At 25.4% G+C, this 20803-nt stretch overlaps 1 protein-coding gene across 3 annotated transcripts in view; it reads left to right on the forward strand.

The window, feature by feature from the left end:
* LOC111690640 (protein held out wings) overlaps positions 1-20803 on the forward strand; it is a 73601-nt gene that overhangs the window by 24391 nt on the left and 28407 nt on the right. The gene's annotated exons all lie outside the window — the stretch shown is intronic.

Genomic DNA, 20803 nt, shown 5'->3' on the forward strand with positions numbered 1-20803 from the left:
AAGTCGTTTATACCATTTATAGAATCTTACAAACGCAAACTGAAAACAAACAAAAAAACTATAAATAAAGTGGTACAAATTTGTGGTAATTATTTGCTGTTGTTGCTTCGTCTTTTAATGTCATTTCATTACGTGTATTGAAAACACTAAATATCTGCTAAAGAGAGACAGATAAAAATGTCATAAAACTTCATTCCTTTAAGCCTACAAAATATATATTTTTTACTTAAATAGATGTTAAAGTATTTAAATATGGGTAGGAAAATTGTTAGGCTGAAAAATGCTGACAACGCCCAAACAGATCGAAAATGTTTAATCAAAAATGGAATTAAGTAAAAACACTTTAATTTTGGATACAATTAAATCAAAACTATATATCATATCGAGTTTGCATTTGAGCTAGAAATGATATAGAATAATTAAAGAACTGAAGTATAACTGATATATACTTGATCAATATATGATCTGAACTTGATATAGTACTGATCAAGATTAGAGTTCAGTATTAATTGTAGAACTAGAACTGACATAGACCTGATCTGGATCTAATTTAAAACCAAAATTTATTATGGATTTGATCTAGAACTATCATAGATTTAATCAAGGAAGCATTTAAAATTGATCTATAAATGAAATGTTCTAGACTTTATCGAAAGCTGATCTGAAATTGATTCGGAACTGTTTTAAACACGTACTAGAGTTGATCTGGAATTGATGTAAAAATGATTTAAAACTTATCTAGCACTAATCTAGACTTGATCTTGAGCTCATCTGGAAGTAATCTAGAACTTATGTTGAGCTAGATCAAGAACTTATATAGAACTGATCTGGAAACTAGAAAGCATCTAAGAGTGATCTAAAAAACTAAAATTGAAATATAAATCAACTGATCTAGAATTTATAAAAAACTGATCTTGAATTAATCTGGAACTGATCTGAAACTAATCTATAACTTATCTAGACTTGTTCTAGAGCAGATTTAGAACGTATCTAGAACTTATATAGAACTTATTTGGAATTGATCTAGAATTGGGCTAGAACTAATGAAGTAGAGCTCGTCCCGATTTAAAATTAAACTTCAAGTGATAAAGATTTGATATAAAACTAATATACTCTTGATTTAAATCTATTCTTAAAATTAAAACAAAACAATTAATATAAATTTGAACAGATCTGGACACGATTGATAACATAAATCCTATTAAAATAGAATTTAATTAGAACTACAACGTAAACTTTTTAAATTTGGATTTTTTATTAAAATTAAAAATTTTATATAATTTTGTGTTTCATTATTATTAATTGAATTTCTTTCTCTTTTTCTCTTTGCAGGTAAGAATGTTTAATATTTAGCCACCATTTTCACAATAATCTTATCAAATTTAGAAAACCTTTCTGATTGGTTGAGTATAAAATAATTGTTTTTAAAATTTCTTTAATTTATCACACTATATAGAAACAAAAACAAAATAATTCGAACAAAATTTATAATCTAATCGTGTTAATAATTTTATTGTTTATAAAGTTTTATAAAATTTCTACCTCAACTACTGATGACAATAAAAAACAACAACAAAATATAAAAGTCAACTAAAAAAGTAGACAAACACTATATTGTAATAGTAATTTGTTTGATTTTACTTATTTTACATTGTCTACACTGGAGAATATAAATTTGTTTACATATGAGGTTTATACCCCTCAGGGATAGGATGTGTGTGTGATTACTTTATGATAATTATTTGAAGTGATAATAAATAAATAAATACAAGCTGATTTTTATTGGCGCAATAAATGTGTAGAAATATTTTTACAAAGAAATTAATTAAACAATTAGAAATTCTAAACAGAAAAAAATAAGCCCTGCAGTTGTTGTTTCTTTACAATACTTATACTCATACCCCTATAAGGAATAACTGATAGATTTGTATTTGTTGCAAATTGCAAAGGGGTTGAGAAAAGTCACAAAGGCATTTATCGAAATATTCTCAAATGATCTTTTTGTGTACTTGTAGTTTCTTTTTTTTTCTACTCAAAACGAGCGTATGACAACATGTTCGTTTGCTTTTAATAAATAAATAAATTAAATTCATTTAGTTTTTAAAATAAAATTAAATGCATCAATAACAATTTGAATTTGCACAAAAAAAGGTTTAAACGAATACAAAAGAGAGGGTGTGGTTTCCTTAAATTTTTATTATTGTTGTGTTTTAAAAATAATATTATTTAGTTTTGTTTTAAATTCTTTCCCTATTTTCAAATAACAATTTGTTTTATTTTTAATTAATTTACAATTTATCAGGCTATTGAAATGAAAAAAGGCGAAAAACGTTAAATGTTAATTACAGTTTTAAAAGCAAACCTTAAAAGTCTGCGAAAAAATAAATTTACTTGTGGTTTTAAACAGTTTTTTAAAGAAGTATTTTCATTAAAAAATTTGATTGTCAAATATAACTTAAATCTTTAAACACTTTCTTTAATCACTATATCATACACAGATTACCTGGAGCATGCAAAGTAAGCATAATAAGAGATAGGGTTTAGTCTGAATTTATTATATAGAAATAATTTACAATAGAATTCATGGAATGTTCGCGAATCTAAACATTTGTAGCAATAAAAGAACTTTTTTAAAAGTAAATGAAAATTTTTATATTGAATTGTATGAATTCTAATGAAATCAAACAATTTCCTACTAAAGTACGAATGGAAAAAATTCCTTATTCATAAACATTTATTAAAGGTTTAAAGAACAAATTTCGTATAAAAATTTGATTTATAAACCTTTAATAAAAGTTTCTGAATAAGACCAAAAATGTTTATAAACAGTTTATATTTATAAACATTTCTTAAAATGTTTCCCAATTGCCAAATTACCTATAGTGTATAAAACAGACGGAAAGGTTTAAGCCTGAAAGTATGTTATTAACATACAATTACAATAAGTTAACACTCAAACAAATTCTTGGAATATTCGCGAAAATTATAAAGTTATTATAATTTCCAGAAATAAAAGACTTCAATAAAAGTAAATTAAAAAAATTTTGTGTTTTATTAGAAATCTTCTAATATAAAAAAATCTGTCTAAAAATATTGCGAAATTGTTGTCGTTATATGTTTAAGTTTCGGTCAAAACATTTCAGCAGTTCGACAAAGAGTCCATACATCCGAAAAAGATAGTGATTTCAACGTCACGTATATACTCTTTGTAAACAAGTCACTTAAACAGGTCACTTAAGCTTTTTACTATCTCTTCGTAATCTATGGCGTGATTATAGTCATCTTCATAGGACAAGCACATGTTAATATAACTAGTAACCTGAACGCTCGTTTGCAGGGGGTAACCCATAATGCTAGGTTAAATAAGTAGTTCGGGACTGTTCGACCGAAATGATGGGATGTTAAAGATCAGTTAACAGGCTTAAATATGTCCAATTGATTAGGTGGTGCTTACAATGTCTGCGTAATAAGAAATAGTTTAAAGCCTAAAAGTATGTTACTTTAACTTTAACTATTATTTAACTAAAAGTATGTTACTTTAACTTTAACTATTAATTAACACTAAAACAGATTCTTGGAATAAAAGTAAATTTAAAAGGTTTCTTTTTTATAAGAAGTCTGAACCGTTTCTTCAAAAATAAAAAGTATAAATTCTTTTAAATGGGGAAAATCTATATTTTCCTAAAATTTTTCTGCAAATTTTTTTGATTGTTTATTTTAGTTTCTGTCTAAACATGCTAAACACATGCCTCTCATATCGAGAGTCTATTCACAATTCACTATTTTACTAAACAAAAATGCATCATATACATAGTAGCCAGATTATTTTAAAGAAATTTTTTAAAACTTAAAAATCAATAATTCATAAAATGTTGAAATCTTCAAAAGTAAGGCCCAAAAAGTCTTAAAATCTGGCAGGTCCTCTCCGCATTTCGATGACCATATGTATGAAGTGAAAAAAAACCATCTTAAATATATTCATTAATATTAAATACATTACAACTGCATTCATACTTGTTGCCAGATATTTTTTTGGTTTTCGAAGTTGTTCAATACAAGTTTATGTATGAACATTAGACTTACTCACAGAAATATGTAATTGAGTTAAATCTCACAACTTCAGAGTCCATTCAGTAAATGTACGTCAATGCTAGTACCAAAGTATTTGGGAAAACATCAAAGCAAATTATATTTTTTCTGCGAGTCCGTCTATTGTTCATAATTATGTATTTTATTTTTGTCGTTGTTGTCTTATTTGTTGCAGAACGACCATATGTTGTTTCTATTTTTATTATTTATTCTATTTTTAGGGTCATTTTGAGTTTTTTTTTGTATTTTCGCTTCAACACATTTAGCTTCCAAAACGTATAGTTTTGTGTGAAAAACATATTTTTGCTAATAAAAAAACTCTAGTGTGTTCACATTAAAAAAAAACATGATTTAGTTTCATCTATTATTTTTTCAACTTAAACTTTTTGATTTCTTTATTTTTTATTTAGCTTTATAAGGAAATACACTTTAAATTTATTAATACGATTGTGCAATATGATTATTTTCATTAGAAAAAAATAAAAATTGAACTAAATTTAGAAATATGGTATTTAGTATTTATGTTTATTATGAGTAGTTTTGATTAAATATTTACGTGTTTTTTCATCATTAAATATATTAAAAAAATGGTGACTACATAAGGGTATGAGTTTTTATTGATAAAATTTTGTCTTAAATTAAAAGAAACGGAAAAAAGTTAAATGAAATTATCATTAAATCAAATGCATTTGAATTAAAACTCAAGGTTACAGATATCTTATAATTTAAAGTTCAAAATTTAAGAAAATATATAATATTAAAATAATAACTTTGTATTGGAGTTCATATAGAAATAGTGAAGAGAACGTTTTTAAAAACACTAGCTAAGGTTGTAAAAAACACATAATTTGGCCTATATCAGGGTCTGGACTATGGACTAGTCTATTTGACTATAGTTTAGACTACAATTTTTCGATTGATTATAGACTAGACAGTAGTGTGGACTTAAATCTGTATTATATTCTAGTTTATAGTCTGGATTATAGTGTGAACTGTAGTCTAATCTGGGATCTCAACTTAAGACTGGGCTATATTCTGTAGTTTGGACTATACATAGGCCTAAAATCTTGACAATTGACTAGTCTATTTGATTATAGTTAAGGCTATAGTTTTTTAAAAGAACAAAGATTGGAATGGCACATGTATTTCGGAAAATAATTTCACCAATTTGAATTCTGATTGCAAATTGAAAAGAGTTGCCACACAATATTGTGCTGATATTAAAATAGTGAAAACTACTATAAATGTTCATTTTCTGCAATAAAAACTTATACGGAGACAGATTTCTATATAACAGACTATTACACAGAGATTTTTCAATATATTAAACACTTATAAGAAAAAGTTAAATTGAGCCGACAATTTAGCCGCCGTCGATATTTTCTATAATAAACCGCCGACGACTTAAAATGGTTGCGCCGCCGCCGTCGATCATTTTACATCGGCTTGTATCTTTAGTCTCGACCCTTATATAGGGCAAGTTAGGTTTATATCCAGTATCTTATCTATAGTCTGGATTGTTTTTTCATCTATGACTATATATATATCTATGACTAGAGTCAAGACTATTGTATGGACTTTAGTCTACATTCTTTTGTTTATATTCTGAGTGTCTAAAGATTGCTGTAGATGTATAGTCTGCAATATAGTTTAGACTACAACTAGAGTCACTTCTATAGTCTTGTCTATGTTTAGTTCTTTTCTCTTTATAGTCTTAGGCGTAACAAGTGAACCTTTTTTTCTCTCTGTGTAAAAAATAGGTGCAAAATTTTGTGATTTCATTTTATTTTTGACATTGCGTGATGTCTGGAATTGTTTTCTTTTCATTTCTTGCTTTAGGGCGTCTTAGTTTTATTCAGATTTTCTTTGTTTGTCTTGAAAGACAATAATTCAGATATAAGTAAATAAAATCTTAAAGAAAAATGTAATGCTGCTGCTGCGTTATTGTTGTCAACACGTCATGAATTGAAACTTATAAATAATTGTAGTTTGTTTTGGCTGTTTAAGAAATAGGTTTTGTTTTTGTTTTGGAACCTACATATGACATACTGTTTGATATTCAGGGTTTTTTATTATTGTTAAAATTAAAATAATTTATACAAACTCCCCTACAAATGTTTAGGTTAGGGAAAAATATTTATAATAAAGTGTGGTTGTAATTGAAAATATACCGCCTACTTGAAAATTTCATTAGACAAAAGCAACAATTTGTTTTGTGCATAATTATTATGAAATGTTTTTAAACATGCAACATATGAAAAACCTAAACAGTAGAGAGTAAAATATGATAAACATAAATGGTAAATAGGAAAATATTAGAAAAATCATACGAGCAAAATACGGAAATTGTAAAAATTTTCAAAACCATCTGGTAACATAGTAATTTGCTGAAATTGGTGATTTTTTTAATAATTAAAGGTTTTCATTACAAAGTTTTAATCTTGACTGTTTATTGTAGTCTTTTCTATATGTAGGATAGTTAGTTGCGTTTTATTTAAATAAAAATCATAATTTGTTGTCATTTGTTTTAAACATAAATTTCGAAACAATATAACTAGGTTTATGAAAGTGTTTTTCAGTTGTTTCTATTAAAATAAAACACGCAAAAGTTTCAACATTTTTTTCTTGCAATTAAATTTTTTCTATATTTTAATTTGCATACAGTAAGACAACGAGATCTAATCACATGTGTTACTCTCCCATACATAAATTTCATGTTTACACTTCAGTCAGATTTTCAAAGGGTTTTCTCTATTGTTTTATTTTTTGTCTCTAATCTTCGTTGTAATTGGATTACTTTCTTTTTCATTTCAATCTTTCTGCTCATTAACTATAGTGAAAATTAAGAGTTAAAGCTTGTGGCTCTCCTTGGATTAATCCTACCTCCCTCTTCCACTATTTTTCAAAAAGGTTCCACATAACAAATCCCCCAGAGTTTTAGTTGTGATTGTCATTTATCATTGTTGTCTTGGTTACATATAATGTTGTATTATTTTTGTATGTTTGTGTGTGTGTGTGTGGGGGGATTATTTTGGTGTTTATGTTTATGTTTTTTGTGTATCCACGTGAGTGTTTGTAGGTGATTAGTATTTGAGTCAAAGTATAAATAATATAATATGATGATCGTGACGAAAGTCGTTCCTTCGTTCGTTTGTTTGTCTGTCTGTGACAGTTAACCTTGCGTGACTATGATTTTATTATTTTTTGCTTTGTTTCCTCTTGTGTTTTGCTTAAAGAAAATTTATTTCCATAACAATTTTCTTTTTATAGTTTATTTTTTTCGTTAATTTCTTTTGCTGCTTGAAGTCTTTGTTTTAGTTATTTAAATAAATTTGTTGTACTTCTTTAATATTGTTTTTTTTTCTTTAATTTAATGCGAGAATTAAATGTAGGTTAATTAATGAATGTATGATTTTTTTTTTTTAAAGGAAAGAAAAAGTTTATTGTTTTGAAACAAATTCACTTTTAATTGTGTTAAATAAAGTCAGGTTTTTATAGTATTGTTGTTTTGTTCACATTTTAAACAATTTTCCAGTTTAAGTTCTCATGGTATTTTAACATACATTTAGAGACGTCTGACGTTTGAGGTAACTATACATGCTAGGTTGCCATATGAAAGCAATTTTGTGAAATTTCCCTTTTTTTAGATTTCAATTGACAATTACCGTTCTGTTTCTCGTACGCAGACACTGTAACAAGACGATTCTATAGAAAGTATAAACTTTATAAAGTTAAGTAATTTCAACTGCTGATTGCGTTTTTGTTTATGTAAATGTATTCCAAAGCTTTAAAACTGATTATAAATCCAAATTCCAACTTCTTTTACAAAAATTGTATACTAAATTCCCTTACTTTCTTATTTCAAATAGGCCTTTTGCAAAAAGTCTGGCAATTCCTTGCATTTTAAATTTATTAGACATTATTTTGTTTTTATCTTTAGGAAACTAGTTTTGAAGTGTTTTTGGCATTAAAATAGATTATGTCAAGTTTTTATGAGTATTTTATAGGCCAGGTACTGTTTTTAAAATTGGCCAAATTTTAAGCTTAATACTTGTAAACAGTTTGAGGAACAAATATTTAGATTTAACTGTTAATTTTTACTAAATGTTAAGTTTTTGTTTATGTTTATTGGAAATTTAAAGAAAGTCTTATATTTAAAAAAAAAATTAACAAAAATTTTTAATTCCTAACTTTAAATAATTTTTTATAAAAATTTATAAAAAATTTTGCAAAAATTTAAAAAAGATCATTATTTCTTTTTTAATGATAATATAGGAATAACGAACAGCTGATAATCTAGGTCCTTGTAACATATTAACCCTTTGACGACCATAGGCAAATATACTTGCCAAACAATTTTTAGTATATATCTGTTTAAGTGACAATCAGGGCGAATATGTTAACCGATGTTGACAACTTTATTTGCGAAACGATACATAAGACTTAGAAGTTATCTAGGAAAGGAATTTCCTTATCCTAACTATTACGGGATATCGACAATCAAACAAAAAATTAAATTGATTAAACCAAAAAGGTTTGGTCGTCAAAGGGTTAACATTATGTAGTTATATAAGCATGACTATTAGGCAAAATAGGGCTCAGAGTTAAAATAATAGTTTACTAAAACCCTCCAACCAACACACAGATTAGACTCAAACCAGGGGTCTTTAAAAGTTAAAATTCAGAAATTTGAGAAAATGTGTCAAAATATAACATAATCATGCGTATGAAAATCCTAATTAAATGTACAAATAAAAGGGGATCCTATCGAAAACTATTTCTTAAGTAAAGTCTCTTTAAACGGCCTTATCCATTATTCGAATTTGCTAAAAATTTAAAAGAATTACCCCTTTTCCATTATTATATTTCTTTTTCCCTAAAGTTTATTTTCCATAAACCCCCTTTTCCTTCGATTAGTTTTTGCGTAAACATTTCGTGTTATTTTTCCTAAATTTTGCGCCATGTTTATAATAAATGAAAAAGCCAAACAAAAAATTAACAAATATTTATATTTAAACCATAAAAATGCATAAATTTCGCACAACAAAATACAAATATAAAAGAATTAATTAATTTTTAAACAAATTAAAGTAAAACAAACAGGTGTATAAAAGATATTAAAGTGTGAGAAATAGTTTAATTATTAATTTATAAAATTATAAACAATGAGTTATTAGGTTTTAAATAAAATAATTTAACTATATTATTGTTAATTAACTAAAAATAACAGTACAAAATAATAAAAAATTGCTGTTATAACAAATGTTAACGCTTTACGCTTGTGGTCATAAATCTGCTTAAAAAAGTCTCACAAGAGCAAAAGAATGCACAGATTAAGGAAAATATCAAAACAAATGGCAATTATGAGGTTGCCACATTAATGGTAAAGCAAAACAAAGGGAAATGTCAACAAAATAAAAAGGTCATGTTTAATGGAAGTAGGATAAGACACTAATAGAGGGAAAAATTTTGATCTTTAATAATGTAAAACTTTAAAAGTTCTTTAAAAACTGTCGAAAATTTTGAAAAATAAAAATAGTAATTTCTCATATATGTTTTAAAATTCTATAAAATTTTGTTTATTTTTAAACTTTAGTAACTGTTTTAAGTTGAATGACTTAATATGTATTTCCAATTTCAAATTTGTTTATTTTCAATAATTTATTAAGCATTGTAAATTTTCTTGGGAATTGTTTTGTTGTTAAAAAATTTATTTATTTTTAAAATCTGATAAGCTCTTTTGCTAGCTGCTAATAATGTGTCACCTTAAAAAAATAACAAAAAAAAAAACAAATTAAAATAAATAAAAATTAAAGATGCGCTTCGTTTAAATGAAATAATAGTATTTATTATTAGATTTAGACAAATATTTTGTAAATAAAAAATTTTAATTGTAAAAATGAATACAACAATCCTTATAAACGCCACAAGTAAATGATAAGCATCATTAAGAGTTTGTATTCAAATATAAATTTAATTTTTTATTATTATTATTATTATTAACATGATTATTAGATGATGTCAAGCATATTGATTTATGCCATAAACTATAAATCATTTTAATTGGAAGGGAAGGGTGTAAAACAAATTTTTGGGTTTTCATTGGATTTGTAGACGATTTGTTTTTGTTTTGTTGAGGAAGTGTTGACTTTTAATGTTTTAAAAATTATTATTATGCAGTTTATGATACGGAAAATATTCAAATTTTGAATTTTTTTATGAATTTTTCATAATTAGTATTTTAAAATAGATTTAACTAATATAATTTATATTTTATTTAATTTAGTAAAAACTTTAAATTCTATCAGAATGCAAATGTTTATTTTACAATTGAGCTAACCTGGTAATATCCACAACAATTTTATGTAGTTTATTTTGAAATAGTAGTAGTTAAGTTCTTATTCAGTTCTAGTATAGTTTTGGTTCATTACTACTTCTAGTTCAGTTCAGTTCTAGTTTAGTTCTAGTTCAGTTCTAGTTCAGTTCTAGTTCAGTTCTAGTTCAGTTCTAGTTCTAGTTCTAGTTCAGTTCTAGTTCTAGTTCTAGTTCAGTTCTAGTTCAGTTCTAGTTCAGTTCTAGTTCAGTTCTAGTTCAGTTCTAGTTCAGTTCTAGTTCAGTTCCAGTTCAGTTCTAGTTCAGTTCTAGTACAGTTCTAGTTCAGTTCTAGTTCAGTTCTAGTTCAGTTCTAGTTCAGTTCTAGTTCAGTTCTAGTTCAGTTCTAGTTCAGTTCTAGTTCAGTTCTAGTTCAGTTCTAGTTCAAAATTTTGACATTTCTTGCAATAAATGTATATGACAACCTCAAAGATCTCAGGATCTTTATGAAACAGTGATGGTGATGCCGATTAAGTGATTTATTTTTGATATTTTATTTTTGATATTTTATTTAAAAATTTTATTGAAATATCTAATTTTTAGTCGTTTACTTGAATATTCTTTTGTATTTTCTTTACTGATTTTAAAGTTATTTATTTGTTTTTATTGTTAACGCTATCTGGCCGTATTTTCATAAATAAATGTTTACACACAAAACTCTGACACAATTTGTAAACTGTCAAAATAGCTCTGGTACAATTTACAAAAATAAATTGATATTAAATCATTGTAAATTTGTTAAAAAAAAAACTGAAAAATACAAAATAAATGCATTTAAAAAACATTACGATAGAAGGTATCTTTGCATTTTTACAAGTTTTTAATAGACATGTTTACAAAATTTTTTAGATTATCTGAAATGACTTTGGACTTTTCTTTTGACTTCAAGGAACAAGTAAAATAATTTACAAAAAAGGGTGTTCAAAGTTCGTATTAACTGTTTAAAGCCCTAGCTAGCCATCCATTTAAAAATATATTTTTTTATTTTTGCATTTTGTTAAGATTTATGTGCAAGCAAACGCATGAACAAACAAAAATTGTTAATAATGAAAAAAACAAAAATTTTGGTTTTCTTGAACTGTTGAGTATTTTTTGGCAAATGTTTTATTGGCATAAATTTGACAATTTATTGACAGCAATATGCTAATTTTAAATATTTTTAAGAGCTCACAGCTTTTTTTGAATGCCTTAAACAACAAATAAATATAAAAGAAGACTAATTTTGATTCGATTGTAAAGATGATTCACAAGATTTATCACACACAAAAACCCTTTAATTTGAAAATTAAGAAATAGGAAATTTGTTACAATGTAAGAAATTTTAATATTAGCTCTTTTTTTTCTTAATTAATTAATATTGAAAATGATTTTAGAAACGTTTTTTTTTTGTTTTTTGTTATATTTTTTGAAAATAACGTCATCTTTAGTTTTAAAAAAATTTCTTAAATATGCGTCATATATGCATTGACTTTAAATTAAAAAATACATGAAAAAAAATTCAATTGAATTTCATTTGAAATTGAAAAAAAAAAAATAAAAAAATTCAATTGAATTTCATTTGAAATTGAAAAAAAAAAAAAAATAAAAAAAATTCATCACTTTAATAAGCCTACACACAATATTCTATAGAAGTTAAATTATAAAGTCGGGTGCCTTATTTGGTTTGTTATACCAAAATAGGGTCGGGAGACTATGTGTGTGATTCAATTTAATAAACAACTTTAATTTGTTATTGTTAAAAGTTTTTAATATTCGAATAAATTTAATTTCTTGTTAAATAAATCCTCCACACAAATACTATGTGTTTTTATATTGTTTTAATTCATAATTGTTGTTAATGAAAAGAAAAAAAACTGAATTTTTAATAAATTTTTATAAAATAACAATTGGTTATTTTTTTTTAATCTAATAAAAACCTGACAAAATTATTAAAATATTATTATCATTTAAAATAATATTAATTGTTATTTTGTGTTAATTTAGTAATTACCATATAAATAATTAAATTTGTTTAAATTATAATAAAATTTCAAAAATAAAAAGGGATTTCTAGAAGATTTCATTGCTCTTTTAATTAATGAAATACGCTAAATTGACATCATTTAAAACATGAGAAATTTAGTACTTCAGTACTTTATTTAGTAGATCAGTTCTAGTTCAGTTCTAGTTCAGTTCTAGTTCAGTTCTAGTTCAGTTCTAGTTCAGTTCTAGTTCAGTTCTAGTTCAGTTCTAGTTCAGTTCTAGTTCAGTTCTAGTTCAGTTCTAGTTCAGTTCTAGTTCAGTTCTAGTTCAGTTCTAGTTCAGTTCTAGTTCAGTTCTAGTTCAGTTCTAGTTCAGTTCTAGTTCAGTTCTAGTTCAGTTCTAGCTCAGTTCTAGTTCAGTTCTAGTTCAGTTCTAGTTCAGTTCTAGTTCAGTTCTAGTTCAGTTCTAGTTCAGTTCTAGTTCAGTTCTAGTTCAGTTCTAGTTCAGTTCTAGTTCAGTTCTAGTTCTGTTCTAGTTCAGTTCTAGTTCAGTTCTAGTTCTGTTCTAGTTCAGTTCTAGTTCAGTTCTAGTTCAGTTCTAGTTCAGATCTAGTTCTGTTCTAGTTCTGTTCTAGTTCTGTTCTAGTTCTGTTCTAGTTCTGTTCTAGTTCTGGTCTAGTTCTGTTCTAGTTCTGTTCTAGTTCTGTTCTAGTTCTGTTCCAGTTCTGTTCTAGTTCAGTTTTAGTCTATAGTTTATAGTTTTGGGTTAATGCTGAATTCAGTATAAATCCAAAAATTTTCTAAATATCATATTTTGTGCAAGAAATTAGATATTTTTTTAAACAAAGTTTTTTTTTTGCATAAAAACTTTGACATTCAAATGAATAAACTTATTTTCATTATTTGTTAACATTTTTAGCCATATAATAATTAATTCATTGTTTACATTTACTTATTTTAGCCATTTTCATTTAGCGCGCCAACATTTACATTCTAACAAATTAAAACTTAATTGAAACAACAAATAAATTTAATTTACATAAAAAAACAAACTGCCGACCCTATTACTCAAAAAATAATAATATTATTTTAACTTTAAAAGCGGCTACATTTTACAAATACAAATTTAAACACCCACTACTTTCAGAAAAAAATCTATCTATATCTAGTTATATCTCTAAAAGGTAAAATTTTAATAAATTTAAAGCGGCAAATTCATAAGAATAAATGTAATTGAGGAAATTTTTTTGCCAGGCATTTAACTAATTACAAAAGCTTAAACGCGACTTTTGTTTTAATTAATTACAATCAAGTCTTTCTTTGTAGAAGTTAAAGGAAAATAATACAAACAATTTGAATAATCTAACAATAATAAATTTATAAAAAAAGAGAGGCGAGAAATAACTAGAGACCGGTCTACTCTCGGTTAATTAATACACATGTGTATATATCATATGATTCATTTCAAGAAGTTAGATCACGTACGTTTTTTATTTAATTGATTCTTTTCTAATAAATCTTATAAACAGAAGATGCTGAAATGATTTAAAAAATAGTAAGAATCAAAATAATTTAAACATTTTGAAACATTTTAAGGTGGCAATAAAACTAGAGATCTAAATCGATTTAAAGAGTGATTTATTACAAAGAGAATAGGCCGCGTATTTGAAAAAATATTAAAATATATTTTTTTTAATTTTTATTTTAAATTATTTATTTTTTTATGTATTTTTATATACCCTGCCTTACGGCTGCCGTTAATTGTTCTTTACTTAATATTTACGTTCAACTGACCAAATAAACCAAATCAAAAACAAATTTATATTATGTTCATATTAAACAAAAAAAAAAAAACATTTACAATATTTTTATGCCGCCACATGTTCAAGGTTTATGTGTGTGACCCACTCTTGCCAATATGTCATAATTTAAGCATGAATTGTTTTTATGACTTTGACAATTGGCATAAACGTTTAAAAACCAACAATATTTTTACTATTAAATAAACATAAATAATTTAATAAAAAAAAAATGCAATAATAACAAAATTATCACTACGAAAAAATCATTTAATCTTAGAGTTAAACAGGATTAAAGTAAGAAAAAAAATCATGTGTCAGAAAAAATGTACAGATTTACTGACGATAAAAAAGAGTTAAGCGCCACTAAAACCCAGTTAATAAAAAATTTGCCAATACAATTTTGTACAAAGAATTGTGAAGACTTCTGACGGTTAAACGTTTTGTTTTGAAAAAAAATTTAAAAAGCTTTCGATTTGAAAGCTCTGTATACTTCCAAATAGAATATCTGATTAAAAACTTTTTATTTGATATGAACAGAATTTAAAAACAAATAAAATATCTCATAAATAAGTTTTTATGGAAAGCTTTAAAGCTTTCAAAGAAAGGATTATGAAGAAGAGAAAATTTATTTTTCAAATATCGTACAAGCTTTTCACTACCAAATCCTTTTTCCGGAGTTATGAAAACGTTTCAAACTACAAAAGCTTTCTGAGAGAATAAATTCTTACAAGTATTGATTAAAAGCTTTTATAGAGAGTGTATTTTTCAATAACAACTCTTCGTAGAAGCTTTTTTCTGAAGATATGAAAACGTATCAAACTTAAAAGCTCTAGAAAGCATAAATTCTTATAAGTATTTATTAAAAGCTTTTATTGAGAAAAATTTTTCAAATATCTGATGAAAAGCAGAACTTTTCAAACTACAAAAGCTTTCTGAGAGAATAAATTCTTACAATTATTGATGAAAAGCATCAACATACTTTTTACTACAACTCTTCGTATAAGTTTTTAATTCGAATTGTATTTACTGGTAAAGCCTCATAACCTATTTATTGGGGTTATATCAAAAGCATTAAAAGCACTCAAATAAAATTTTAGACAAAAAAGCTTTGAGCTTTTTCTTTTTAGCTAAAATTAAAACAAAAAATTGTTTATTGGGTTACCTAATCGAACCAAACGAAACACCATATGGCCAACCATTACAAAAACACAACAAAATAAAGATTTCACCTAAAAAATACTATTTTTCAATCGCTCCTTAAAAGTCTGCACTCGCCAAAAGATTAGTGTCAATGTCAATACGTTTAACATGAAATGAAATAAAAAACAAAACACAACTTGAAACAAATAAATGTCAAGACATGATTCAATAGCGTCAAGATAAATTGAGTATTAAATGAACAATTTTCTTAAAAAAATTACACAAAATAAATAACAACAATAAAAACAATTTATAACAAAATTGTTTAATAGTTTCAACAATTTTTTTTTTACAAACTTCATACCTAACAGACCAGCTATACCTATAGCAAATAGCTTGATGTCCTTCTACAAGGAAATAATTATCAAGTTAAAAATCTTAAAGATTTACATAAGAAAACTGGTTAATAATGTTTATTTTTTTAACAAATCATGTTTATTTCTTAAGTATAGATGGCGTCTAATAAGTTTTATTTTTATAACACCCACATTAGAAAAAATAAAAGTAAATTGAATAAACAAACAATTGAGCAAAAAAATAAAAATAAATTGCTTAACATTAACTATCATATGCAAATTTCAAACTTTAGGGGAATATGACAGAGATCATGAATGTTATTAAATCAAGCGAGTGAGTGAGTGACTGAGCGAGTAACTGACAAAAAGTGATCTAATGACAATTTTTAGTTGTAACAAACATACTATGACTCCCTCATTTTGTGTGGTACTAAGTATTGCACTTTTTTATCATTCATTAGTCAGTGCATGATGACATTCAAATTGTTACTGGTTTTTTGTTAAAAATAACAATGACTTTTTTTCATTTCAATTTAAATAATCTATATTTTGATTTATTGATTGAAAGTCTTTTTGTAATATAAAAAAACATTGTGGAGAATATTTCTGAAAATAAGGTGTGAAATATGTCAGTAATTTAAATGATAAAATATATTAATTTAATGGAAATTATTTAATTTTTATTTAAATGATTTTTTTTAAATTATTTATCTGCTTAATTAATTGTTTTAATAGGAAGAGTATGAGATATCAACATTAAATGGAAAACCAAGTTTATGTAAAAATATTAATTGATTTTGAAATATAGAAAATTCAGTTAAATACCAACTATAGACTTTGGCAACCCTAGAAATAGGGAGTAAAAGTCTTTGTAGTGACTAGTCTTTAAAACAGTTGCTCATGAAAACATTGATGCTTAAGTTATGGTGTAAGATCTTACAATGTTGGCAAAACAAATGCTCTAAAATGTTTTGTACTCTCAGAATAGGAGCGATGAAGAGGAAAGGATTTTTGTAGTAATCCCAATTAGATTTCTTTACTAATCTTTAAGAGAGCTTCTCTTTAAAACACTAATGCTAAAGCTATGTATACAAGGTTTTTAGATCTTACAATGTTGGCAGAAAAATATTTATAAAATGTCTAATAACCGTGTCAGCTTATAATGCAATATTGTCAGTAAAGCTTTTTATGACAACCGTTGTATGGCACTTTCTGCACATTTTACTACTAACGTTGTAAGATCTGACAACCGTGTATACACGGCTAGTTTCGAACTCCCACAATAAGTGTATAAAAAATTATGATATCTATAAATTAAGATTCTTGAGATTACAATTCGGCAACACCTAGTAAGACACAAAGTGATAGAGGGACATAAATGTAAACAGTGATGCCAATTATGTTGCTTGTCTAAAACTAATTTATGGAGATTTTTTGATCATTTTGTTATAACGAAATCAAAATACGTCCATTAATTTCAATTCCACTTATTTCCAAACAATTCTTTTTCTCCTTGTGACCTGTTTTTTTTAATTCTATTAAATTTATATAACATGTAAAGATTTTCATCAAACATTTTAAGACAACAATATAAATTAAAAAAAAAAAAAAAAAAAACAGACACCTTTTATACATAAATTTATTATAAAAACATCATCAGATTTCAAGAACAATAGAAAACAATGCAAAAGAAACTAAATATGCAATAAATTTAATAAAAAAATCGATATTATCGCACAATAAAGTGTCATGTTGACCAAGTTGAAATTAATTGTGGAACTGTTGTTGTACTTTATTGTAAACATATTTGTTAATTAAGCTAAAACAAAATAGAATTAGAATAAACTATACCAGCAAAAATTGCATTGAAACTACTTATTCATTAACATTGATTGCAGTCAACTCTTTACCACGCTCGTTTACTTGTAACTACTTTAATAAGTACTTACTAATAGGAAGTTACAAAAACCGAATACGAATCTGAGCCTCTTGTTGGTTAGTTCGCTGTCGTACTCACTGCACCACTACATTTTTATCTTATAGAGAATCAAATAATGCTTTTCACTCAAAAAACCTGTTTTCAAAACTCAATATTCAGTACTTACGTAACTAATTATATGTAAGTCATTATATGCAATCGGTATGTATTAGTAATTGACAATTCTTTACTTATTTTTTTTGCTGGGATATTAAATGGAGTACAAGTAAAGTGGGTGATTTAAAAGGGTATATTACCTCATGCCAAATAATTTATTCATTTAACGTTTCAATAACTAAGAGACAACAGCAGCTATGTACATTTAACAAGTGTGTGAAGTACAAAACCACTAACATATACATACATATTTGAGGTCAAATGTGCGGGTGATCATTAATCTAAAACATATTGAACATTTGAAAATTATTGCTTTTTTTAACAGACATGTTTTTTTTTACTCTCTATCTCTCTCTGTCTTTATTTTCATTTAACATAAAATAATTCAATTAATTTGCAACTTAAAATTTATTTTTGAAAAACTTTCAAAGAAATTCTTAAACATTGAAATCATTTTTTCTTTGCTTTACAATTTGCGTTAGAGATTTTATTAAAGACCTCTTAATACTTAGGAAAAGTAATTTATGTTTATAGTGTGTATTTAATTAAAATAATAAATATTTGTATATCTATATGCTACGATATGATGTTATGCAGATGTTTAAAAGAACAAAAGATTTTTTTTATTTTCAAAACATATTTTTTTCTTTTAACACTAATTGCAAATTTAATTAAAATCTTTTTTTTGTGGGGTTAAAGTGACCTACATTTTGTTCAAATTGAAAATGAGTTGCAGATTTTAGTTTAACATATTTTCATTTGTTATTTAGCGCCATATTTTTAAAACGGCAACTCCTCTTACATATTGGTTATCTTCAAATAATTTGAAATTTATTATATAGCCGCCAGCATAAAAAACATTTAAATATCAACAAATTAATATTACAAAAAACTTTAATTGAAAGTTAACTTTATTAATAATAATCATATGAAAGCACTAACTTGGCAACACTTTAAACGACCATAATTAAGAGGTGAGAGTGCATTATAGCTTTCATAGTTGCCAGATTTTTTTTGTATAACAAAAAACTTTGATTTAGATTGAAATTTGCACAAAGGAGACTCAAAAGCTGTGATACACAACTGTCAGATCTTACAACGTTGGCAGAAAATATCTAACAATGTTGTGAAGTTACAAATTTTGTTTTGAAACGTTATCAGAATAAGTATTGCTGACAATGATGACACACAAAAATTGTAAGACATATCCTAAACATTTTTCTGACAACATTGTAAGATATAAGACACATTTTTTAAATTTAAGGTAAAAACCTGTTTTTTTTTACAAGAAAAACTATTAAGTTTTCACAGTGTATTAAGTATAATTATTTATAACAAAATAATACACGATAGCTGCCAAAAATTTAAATATTGATTACCAACTTATAACTTGTTAATTAATAAACTTTTAAAAAGCCACAAACTTATTAACTTTTTAACCTTTATATTAAAAAAAATTAAGAAAAAATCTACCACAAACCGGTGCAAATACAAAAAATTATTAAACACTTTATTTGTTAAAATTAAAGTCAACGATGACCATATAATGAAAATCATAAAGGAATTATTTTTTACAAAACAAACACCTCCTCATGCGGGTTTTTTTCTTAAGCTAAACGCTTTTAATTACAATAATTAAATCATAAATTGTATAAAATTAAGCCATTAGTATAAAACAATGACCATAATAAATGATTTAAACTGTTCAATTAAACACTAAAATAGAAAAAAAAACCAATAACTGACATATAGAAATTTTCTTAATTCACTTGTTGTAAGGAGGTATTACAAGTTTTCTTTCATATGACTCATATCATGTTTAGTTTAATGTCATTATTTTGCATATTCAGACTCGTTTTTTTATTCTGTAGTATTAAATCAGTTTTATTAAAAGAACAGAATAAAAAATAAATACTACAAATCTAAAATTAATTACCGACACTTACCGACTTTTTTTCTTTGCAAATGTAAATTTTCATTTAAATATGGAAATTTGTAATAATGTTTTAGTTTCTATAGATTAAAGATTATTTTGGTTTTTAACATTGAAATTGATTGCAACTATAAATGGTCATTGTTTTGTTTATTATTGTGGTGTTTTAATGTATGTTGCATAATTTACCTTAAGACATGAATGAAATATTGCTTAATTAAAAGTTAACAGACTTCGCAAACATTTTTCAGTACTTACAAATCATCACTGATATAAGTACCTACTAATAAGATGTTAATCAGCTAAAGAGCTTAAAAGTCCACTTTCCCTGCTTAATGCTATAGAGCATTTTAACTCATTATTTTCACACATTGTAGTGAATTACATACCACGCTTGCTAACAAATCACTTCTTAAATAAGTACTTACAAGTAAGGTTTTTACAAAGTGTTTTCACTGATTAGCTGTTTTTCTTTCTCTGTGTGTGAAAAACAGTTGCTTGAGAGCATTTTAATAAAATGTGCAAAAATACGACAAAACTCAAAATGAAGTAAGTAATTATAAAAGTACCTTAAAGTAATGTAGGTGAAATGTAATTGGTTATGTAAGTACAATCCAATAGCTAGCTTTTGCTGGGTGAAATAGGAAATCACTTTGTAAATATTATTTATATAATTTACGTAATTCTTTACTTTGTTTACATTACTTCATTAATGTAAAATAGTGTAATTTTAAATCCCTTTTAATTTTGTTGATTATTATTATGAAATTTCTTACATTATGTACGTAATGTAAGGAATGTAAAATAGTGATTTTTTTTAATGATTCAAAAGGTCAATTATGTATTTTTACATTCTTAACATAATATCAAAAACTTGAAATTATGAAAATTATTTCAATACATAATTTACATGCTAATAACATGATGTCAAATGTGTAAAAATTTTTAATTTTAAATTCTTATTATATTATTAAATGTCAATAAAATACTTTACATATAAATTACATAACATATGCAATTCTTTACATTGTTTACATAATGCCAAAAGTGTATAA

The sequence above is a fragment of the Lucilia cuprina genome, chromosome 4, assembly GCF_022045245.1.
Source record: "Lucilia cuprina isolate Lc7/37 chromosome 4, ASM2204524v1, whole genome shotgun sequence".
NCBI lineage: Eukaryota > Metazoa > Arthropoda > Insecta > Diptera > Calliphoridae > Lucilia > Lucilia cuprina.